The 8,948-nt window shown below is 45.6% G+C and overlaps 1 pseudogene; it reads right to left on the bottom strand.

The window, feature by feature from the left end:
• Window positions 1-2,650: 2,650 nt before the first annotated feature.
• Window positions 2,651-8,637, bottom strand: LOC143403709 (intelectin-1a-like; annotated as a pseudogene).
• Between the last annotated feature and the right edge of the window lie 311 nt (window positions 8,638-8,948).

Below are 8,948 nucleotides of genomic sequence, written 5' to 3'. Positions count from 1 at the left end.
GAGACAAATAACAACAACCAATGCAAACAATATACAGAATTAGATCAAATAGTTCCTACTGTAACAATGTTAATTTTCACAATAAAAGGCAAGGATGGGATTAGTTATTGCCTACAATAAAAAAAAGCACATTTGCAAAAGAGTTTACAATTTCATAAGGAGAAAACATAAATGACATAGGATGTAATGGTTATGAGGGAGAAGGAGAGAAGATAGAAGTAAAAAATTAAAAGAGGAGTGGAAGAGAGAACATGGATATTGACCATTAGCAGAAGAATAGAGAGAAAGAGAATCAAGGGAAATAGGTAAGAGAAAAAATATATGTATATAAATAAAAAAATTTTAAACTTAAAAAATAACAGAAGAAAAAAAAATTTTTTTAAAGAGAAACTAAAATATACCTTCAAACATCCTAGTTTCTATAAAAGGGTTCTATAAAAAAATAACTGGCTTTAAAAATGCTAGAAATGAGAAAAAAATGAGTATGTATAAATGTTCACATACCATTAAGGTCAGAATTAAACAGAGAAAAGAAAAAGAGAGAGGAAAAAAAAATCTCAATGCAAAGTTAAAGAATTCTTCCTGTTAGAGTACAGAATGTTCTCAGATTCTCAGTAGTTTTAGGTGGGGTCGTCTTGAGCATGATGCTCCACCCACTGGATTGCTGGAGTGGGAGAGGTAATCCTTTGGTGGGATTCCTGGAGGCAGGGTTTAGGTTCATGTAGGATCCAGGCTCTTCACCGAATATCAATTGGTCTGGAGATTTTAAATCTGCACCTTCAGGGCCCAGGAATTGCCAGAGCACTCTGGAAGACCGTACCCCAAGGATCTCCCCTGGATTCCACTTTTGTGGTGGAGTGGACTCAATTCTAAGTCCACTATGTCACCTCCCACCCCGACATTTTCTGGTCTTGGGTTCAGTCTCCAAACTCAATCTCTCCTGTCCCTGCCCTTCGGAATTCATGACCAGACACCTCACTTCCAGCCTGTCCTGCAAGCAGCCAAGTTGGAGGGGCAGGGGTGGAGCTGGGTGGGTTTTCATGACCAGTTGTTCCCTGTGTAAACCTCTCTCCACATCTGATTTTCTGCTGGTCACTTAAGTGCACTCTTTGTCGTGCAGCGAGTGTTAACTGGACCTGTATTTCAGGCCCATCCCAGGTTTGCCAGGACTTGGCTCCCTCAGGTGCCAGACCCCACCCAGTGGCTGCAAAATCGTTCCTTCCCTTGTCTTCTGCAAGCTCTCTTGAGAGATGGCAGCTTCTTTCCCGTACAAGGATATTGTGCATTTTAACCAGGCAATGTCCTTGATCTTTAACCACTCCATACCCAGACACACCTCAGGGCTCCTGAAAGTGCAGTTCCTTTAATTCCTTTATCCCTCCACTTTGCTCACAGAGGGAGTGCTCTGGCTAGGGCCTCCAGCCCAGGTATCCCTCTGTGGATTACTTCCTTATTATATTCAATCTTCAGAGTCCCTGATCTGCTTTGAATATCCAGTTATAAATTCCAATAAAGTCCCCCCCCCCCCTTTTAAAATGCCTAACATTTAACCAAGGTCCAGTACTGATGTCATCCTGTCCCACCTGTACTGCTAACCCAGTGGGGATGATTGGGTCACTTGGCCCCCTTTGAACAAGGCCCTGAAGATGGGATCCCAGGAGGGTTAGCCACTACCCTGGAAGAGGCATCCTCAGAGGCCTGCCAGCCCCATCCTTCCCTAAGGAGAATACCCACCATCAAGGCTGTCAGACACCAGACATGGATATTGGGTGTCTCTTTGCACCCTCATCCACCCCTCAAAGACTATTGTCTTCTTTAGGAGTTTCAGGTAGAGGATGCAAACTGAGCATCCATATGGGTAAGGTAAGAAGGAGCAGGACAAAAAGCCTCCTCCCTGCCCTTCACTCCTCTGGCCATTTTAAAGAGTTACCTGAAGGGCTTTGGGGATGGCATATTCCCTGTCAGGATTCCTAAGCCCCGACATTCCAAGCACAAAGTGTTTGGTGTAGAATTGTTCAGAGGCATTGACGGTCTTTTGAAATCTCCAAGAGTGCTCACTGCCTACATGAAAAGAATTCATAAAACACTTGTGGTTTAAATATGAGGTGTCTCTCCCCAAAGATCCCATGTTAATTCAGGAATATTCAGAGGTGAAATAATTGAGTTATGGGCATTGTAACCCAATCAGTTCATCTTAATTTGATTGGGCAAGTAACTGGAGGCAGGTCGGGCATGGTGGAGAAGGTGGGTCACTGGGAGTGTGACTTAGAAGTTTCTTGAGGCCCCAGCCCACTCTCTCCTCTCTCTCTCTCTCCTCTTGTCTTCACTCTCTCTCTACCTCCTTCCTGGCTGCCATGAGTAGAGTAACTTCCCTCCTCCACACCAAGATGTTCTGCCTCACCTTGGGCCCAGAGCAATGGACTTGATCCACCAGGGACTGAATCTCTGAAACCATGAGCCCAAATAAACTTTCCCTCCTCTAAGTTGTTCTTGATCAACAAAGGGTCACAGTGTCACAAAGCCAACCAACAAACACCAATGCATGAATTAATATGATTTATTTTTCTTTCCTCGGCTCCTAGCAAGTGGTTCTCCATCCTTGGGACCCCATCCCTGGGAGAAGAGCTCTGGGCCCCATAGTCTGAAGTTCTCAACGATAGAAGAGAAGCACAGCTGCCTCTGTTATCTCCCGGCTGCTGCTGTAACCAACATGAGTTCCATGTCCATTCCAGTCAAAAGCAGAGAAGTCTCCACATTGCCTGGGATTACCCTCTGGGAAGAATCCTCCTCCACCAATGCAGTGCTAGGAAACAAGGAGAGGAGGAGGTGGTGATGAGAGGGCTGCTGAGGAGCCCAAAGGTAATAATGGCCAAATCCAGAGGGATCTGTGGTCCCCATCCATTCTCCATGGGCAGTGTTGATCTTCTCCCAGAGACTTCTCAAAGCTTAGCTTAGTGACACACCATCTCCTCCTGACTTTCCTGCAACTTTTATGAACATCTGTTCTTGGATTCCCTGGATGGACTCTTCCTTCATGAATTCCTTAAGTGCTGCTCCCTAGGAGGGGGCACATCTCCTTCTCTCATATAGATTGTCTGACTCAGCAAGGAGGAGGGAAGTTACACCCCCCCACACACATGCTCACACCACACTCTTACACACACACACACACACACACACACACACACACACTTACATACACACAGCCTCATTCACAAGCGCCTTTGGTCCCCACAAAGACTCACAATTTCAGTATTACATCCGGTGACCTTCATTCCGGCACACAAGGCATTGGCTGCTCTCTCATTATTAAATACTCTGAACTGGACAAATCCTGCAGTGAATTCCTCTGAAAATGAGATGCAGAAAACAGCACTCAAGGAGGATGCCAGAAATAGCTTCCTTTAGGCTGCCCAGAGAGTGTGGACGCCAGGCTGAGGCTCAAGAGTGGAGGCCAGCACATCTGTGGTCATGACTGGTGCATCCCAGCCCCAAACTTCACCAACCTTTTCCCAACCCCAGAACTCAAGAACTGGTTCTCAGAGAGGGTCTCTGTTCACCAGCGCTTGTATGGAGAAATTCAACAATATTGGGAAATCACAAACAAACAGGTAAAAAGGCTTGTTGCAGCAATTAGTCTCCCTCTCTCTCACTCTCTGTCTCTCTCTCTCTCCCTCCCTCCCTCCCTCTCCCTCTCCCTCCCTCTCCCTCTCCCTTTCCCTCTCCCTCCCTTCATCCCTCCCTCCCTCTCCTTCTCCCTCTCCCTCTCTCTGTCTCTAAGAGACAAGGTCTCATTAAGTTGCCCAGGTTGGCTTCAAACTTTCAATCCTCCTGCTTCAGCCACCTGAGCATCTGGGATTATAGACAGACACTAGGATGTCTGGCTTCTCTTTTATTTTAAAATTTTAAATCTTAGATGTATTTACAACAGCTTTGAACTTTATAGAATAGGGCTCAACCTAACAAAGGAGATGCCGCCAAACTTAGATGAACATTAAATAAATATTTACCCCTCACAATAGAAGTAAAATTGTCTCATCATTTGCCCTTTATACGTGAATCTTGGTCTCCATAAGTTGCTGAGGGGTTGATAATGGGGCAGCTAGGAACAGAATCTGGAGTCAAACTTCCCCAGCCCACATGCTACTCTCCTGCCTGTGCACCGTGGTCTCAGGTAGGTTCCTGAACCTCTCAGGGCTTCAGGTTTCTGATTCATAAAGTGGGGTTCATAATAGTCCTCAAGGGTACTTGTGCAAATTAAATGTGACAATACATGTAACATTCATTGAAGAGAATGAGCTGTGTTAATAAGTAACCTCCCATCATAACTGAATTTATCACCTTTGCTATTAAGAGTTCAAGGAGCATTAAGAACTCACTCTGGCCATTGGGTGAGTAATATGATGCAGTTTTCTGAGCATCGCCAAAATCGTAGACCACAGGTATCGCCTGACCATTGTCAGTCCAACACTTTCCTATTCCATATTTCACTGGGTATTTCTACAAGGAACAACAACAACAAAATCATTGGATAAGGACAACAGTTTTGGTTTGGGGAGTTACTATCATTTATTAAGAGAAAGCAATGTTTTCTCAGTAAATGAGATTATTTCAAAACCAGGCAAAATAAGAGTCTTTCCTTTTTGCTTTTCTCCTACAACCAGGCCAACTGGTGCATTCCCTCCCTTTCTCCCTCCCCGCCCCCGCCCCAAATCTTCTCTCTCCTGGGTCTCTTATCTTCTCTGGCTCAGAATTTATTTTTTCTTTATTAAATTTATTCTAATGCATTACACATGATGGCAGAATGCAATTCATTTCATATTATACATATAGAGCACAATTTTTCAAGTTGGTGAAAATACACAAAGTATTTTCACACCATTTGTGAGTTCATACATGTACTTAGGGTAATGATGTCTAACTCATTCCACCATCATTCCTACCCCCGTGCCCCCTCCCTCCTCCATTCCTCCCATGTTCCCCTCACATTGCCATTATGAGTCATCTGGCTCAGAATTTCTGAGGAAAGTGGGTCAGAAGCCATCAAAAAATTAGGATGAGGCAACATGAAAGGGCCATGGAAAGGTGCTTCCTGCCCAACCTCACACACCTGCCTTTCTCTACACCCAGGAGAGCCAGTCCCAGCCAGCAGCCCTGTGTACCTGGTAGAGGCCAAACAGATTATGTTCCAGATGCTGGAAGAAGCCAGTTCTGGTGCGGTACCTCAGCAGAGAGCTGTTCCGCCAGTTCTGCATGGGGCTCTTGTTGGGCACATGCCAGATGCCTGGATGTCATAGTAGCCAGGGTTCTGGAAAAGCAACCAACACTGAGACTGACCAGCCCAGGTCCCGCAGGGGCAAAAGACACACATGGGCTCCCTCAGCTGAGCTGACAGCTCTGGGCTCCAGGTGGACAGATGGCCAGCCGTGCTCACACACACCCACTTTCAGCAGATCATGTCCCCACCAACACCCCACTGCCTCATGGCCTTGTGGGAGGAAGCTGGGATGCGAGGCATGGGACTGTTTCTTCTGCTCCAGCCCCATGTCCACAGCCCCCCTCCCAACCCCCCTCCTGCATGCTGTGCCCAGCCACACTCAGGTCCTCCCCTTGCCCAGTGGCACCCACCTTGTAGTCGTCACTGGTGGCCGCCTCTGCAGACCCGAAGGTGTTGTAATTGGCCCAGTTGCCGTCCCCCTCTGGGTAGTCTGCTCTGTTGCCCTGCTGGCTGGACCACCGATCGCCCACCGAGCACTTCCCAGCCATGTTGTTCTCGTGCACACTGGCCACCAGGGTCCAGCCACCACCCGCAGAGGTCATGTCACAGAAGGTCTGGTAGATGGCACCGTTCTTGGCCCGGAGGAGATACAGGCCATCTGTGGAGAGAACCAGCCCCGAGCCTCCCTGTCTGGGAGCTCACACCATCTCAGTGCCATGACCAGGACAGCTCTGGGAACTAGAAACATGGCCTAAGGGCTCCTCTCCTGAGTCCTTTCACTATGCATCCCTGGGTGTAGTGGAACACCCACAAGTTTGAATAACAACTTACTGATTGAGGCAGAACACAGAATTATCCAAGCTCTCAGCAACGTTCCTCTCAGAATTAAGCACAGAATTTTCATATGACCCAGCAACTCCACTTCTAGTACATGCCCCAAAGAATTAAAAACAGGATTCAAACACTAAACATTTATTGCAGGATTAGTCACAGGACTCATAGAAATAACTGATGTACTCAACAGAAAAATAAAATAGTGTGTATACACACATTATATACAATCTATATTGTGCATATATTGACATATATATCTATCCACAACTGATAAAAAGTAATTAGTTATTCATGCTATATGTATAAACCTTGAAAACACTATGCTAAGTGGAAGCAACCAGATGTAAAGTACAGTTACCTTATGATTCTACTTACATGAAGAAACTAAAAATAGGCAAATTCATAGAGACAGAAAGTACAACAGCAGCTACATGGGCCTTAGGGAAGGCAGAATATGGGTTCATTCTATAAATTCATTATAGAATTTCTGTTTGGGGTAATGAAAATTTTCTTGAGATGTATAGTGGTGGTGGCTGCATAGCATTGAGAAAGTAATTCATGCCATTGAAGTGTACACTTAAAACTGGTTAAAATGACAAAGCTTATCCCATGTATAGTATATACTTTTTACCACATTCATTTAAACTAAAAAACAAAACAAAACAAAAACACTTGGGTGTGGTGGCACACACCTGTAATCCCAGCAACTTAGAAGGATCAGGCCAGCCTCAGCAACATAGACCTTGTCTCAAAAAGGTGAGGGGTAGGGTTTAGGATATAGCTTAGTGGTAAAATGCCCCAGGTTCAATTCCCAGTACTTAAAAAACAAAAACAAACAAACAAACAAACAAACAAACAACTTTAAAAAGCTAAAAAAAAAAGCATTAAAAAAAATTCACTGAAGACAAAATCCTGATAGGACTTCTTACTCACCATTTGCACCAAAGTACTTCTCTTTGATTTCTTTGCAGCTTCTAGGCAGAGATGCAGACAATGATGACCAGGTCCATTCCTCGGGAACAGTTCTGACCACAGCTAGAGAATATGCAGAGTTTCATTCTCTTTGCTGCTTTGACACAAAACCCAGCCTTCCCTTGCCACTAATCCCCAACTCACTCCACCTCTGTGGCAGAGCCTCGCTGCCTGGGTGGAAAGACCCTGAGCTATCCAGCATCATCCATCAGCCCTTCTGAGCCAGCATCCAGCACAGGGTTACCTCCCTCCCTCCACAGGACCTCGTGCTGGGCCAAGCCCTGCCCTGGGCACCCAGCATTCAAAGAAATTAAACATCCCCAGGAACTCACCTCTAGAGGGAGGTGCCAAAACCAACAGAAAATTTTATTAAAAGGAATGAAGGATAAGCTCAGGAGAACAAGAGAAAGACTCTGAGATGAGAATAGAGAAGTCTGAAGGGAGCTGGGGGTTGTCTGGGGTAGGATGACTTAGTGACAGCAACTAGTCTAGTTCTGGTGACACTACAGTGTACTCTGAGAAAATAGACATGATTCATCAGTTGGAAGAAAGAAAAAAAAAAAAAAAGAGAGAATTCAAGGAAAAGACAAAAACATGTCCAAAGACCTGGAGAAAAGAATGAAGCAAAGCCCGGCTTGAGGAGGAAATACAGGTAGCTTAAGGTGGTTGAGGCAGAGGGTGAGGGTGACAGAGCTGAGACTCCAGCCAGGAGAACAGCAGGGGCATACAATGAAGAACCTTGTACACGAGCGTCAACTCTGCAAACCAGTCTAAAAGTCTGGAGGGCTGGAAGCATCACAAGCTTTCAAGTCAGAGGGATTCAGGCCTAAGTAGCTCAGGCTTCCAGGGGACAGTCCTTGGGTTCTACTTGCCACACCTGAGCCTCAGTTTCCTTGTGCCTAAGATGAAGCTGATAACTAGTATTTTTGTAAAGATCAAGTGAGATAATATGTAGAAACATGCTTTTCTCAGCCAGGCACGGGGGTAAACACCTGTGATTTGGGTGACTTAGTGAGACCCTATCTCAAAATAAAAAATAATAAAACATGCTGGTGTTGTGGGTCAGTGGTAGAGGGCCCTGGGTTCAATCCACAGTACTCTGGAAAGAAACAGGTGTTTGTCTTTTAAAAATGACTAGATAAATAGTGATTAAAAGAAATACAGATTTTAAAATGCCATTGCTATTCTTGTATAGAGAAGACTATGAAGAGATATACCTCTGGGCACAGGGTATACCACACAATTGCCAAGGTCACTGCAGTCCATGGTAGTGGGAAATAGTGAAGAGAGGACACTTTTCTTACAAGGGTCCCCTCAGGACCACACAGAGACAAAGAACCAGACCCAGGATAGGTCTTAGCAATACTCTCACTGCTAGAGACCAGGTCCCTCCAGAGGCCAGAAATCAGCAACAAGGTGGCCTCTGTGCCTCTCAAAGACATCATACCTGGCTCAGGAGAGTCCCCCTTCCTGGAAGCAGCCCTGCCTAGTGTGTGTTCTTTGAAAGCTGTGTGCAGGTGAGCTGGGGGGCGGGACCCCTGACAGGGAGACTCACCAGCACTGCATCCTCTGCTGGCCACAATGAGGAACAGCAGGAAGCCGAGTTGGGTCATTGTAGTCTAAACAAAAGCAAGATGAAAGTCACTGTCTTGATTGTCTTTTTTTCTTTATCCCTATCCCCACTTCTTCTAATCCTACAAACACTCAAAGTTCCCTTGCCTTTTTTTTTTTTTAAACTCCACACATCTCTGGAAACTAAACCAGACCTAAGCTAAAATAAGGGCTCCCCAAATTCACAGAAAGCAAACCCCTTCCGCCAACACAGGGCCAGGAGCTGAAGTTGCCAGCTGAGTGGAGACTGGGTCTTTCTCTGCAGAGGCTCCTAATGAGAGGTGAGAGCTGAGCCCTTTATGGAGAAAGCACA

The sequence above is a fragment of the Callospermophilus lateralis genome, chromosome 7, assembly GCF_048772815.1.
Source record: "Callospermophilus lateralis isolate mCalLat2 chromosome 7, mCalLat2.hap1, whole genome shotgun sequence".
NCBI lineage: Eukaryota > Metazoa > Chordata > Mammalia > Rodentia > Sciuridae > Callospermophilus > Callospermophilus lateralis.
Note: the sequence above shows the minus strand (reverse complement) of the source record. Positions and strands in the feature narration are given on the sequence as shown.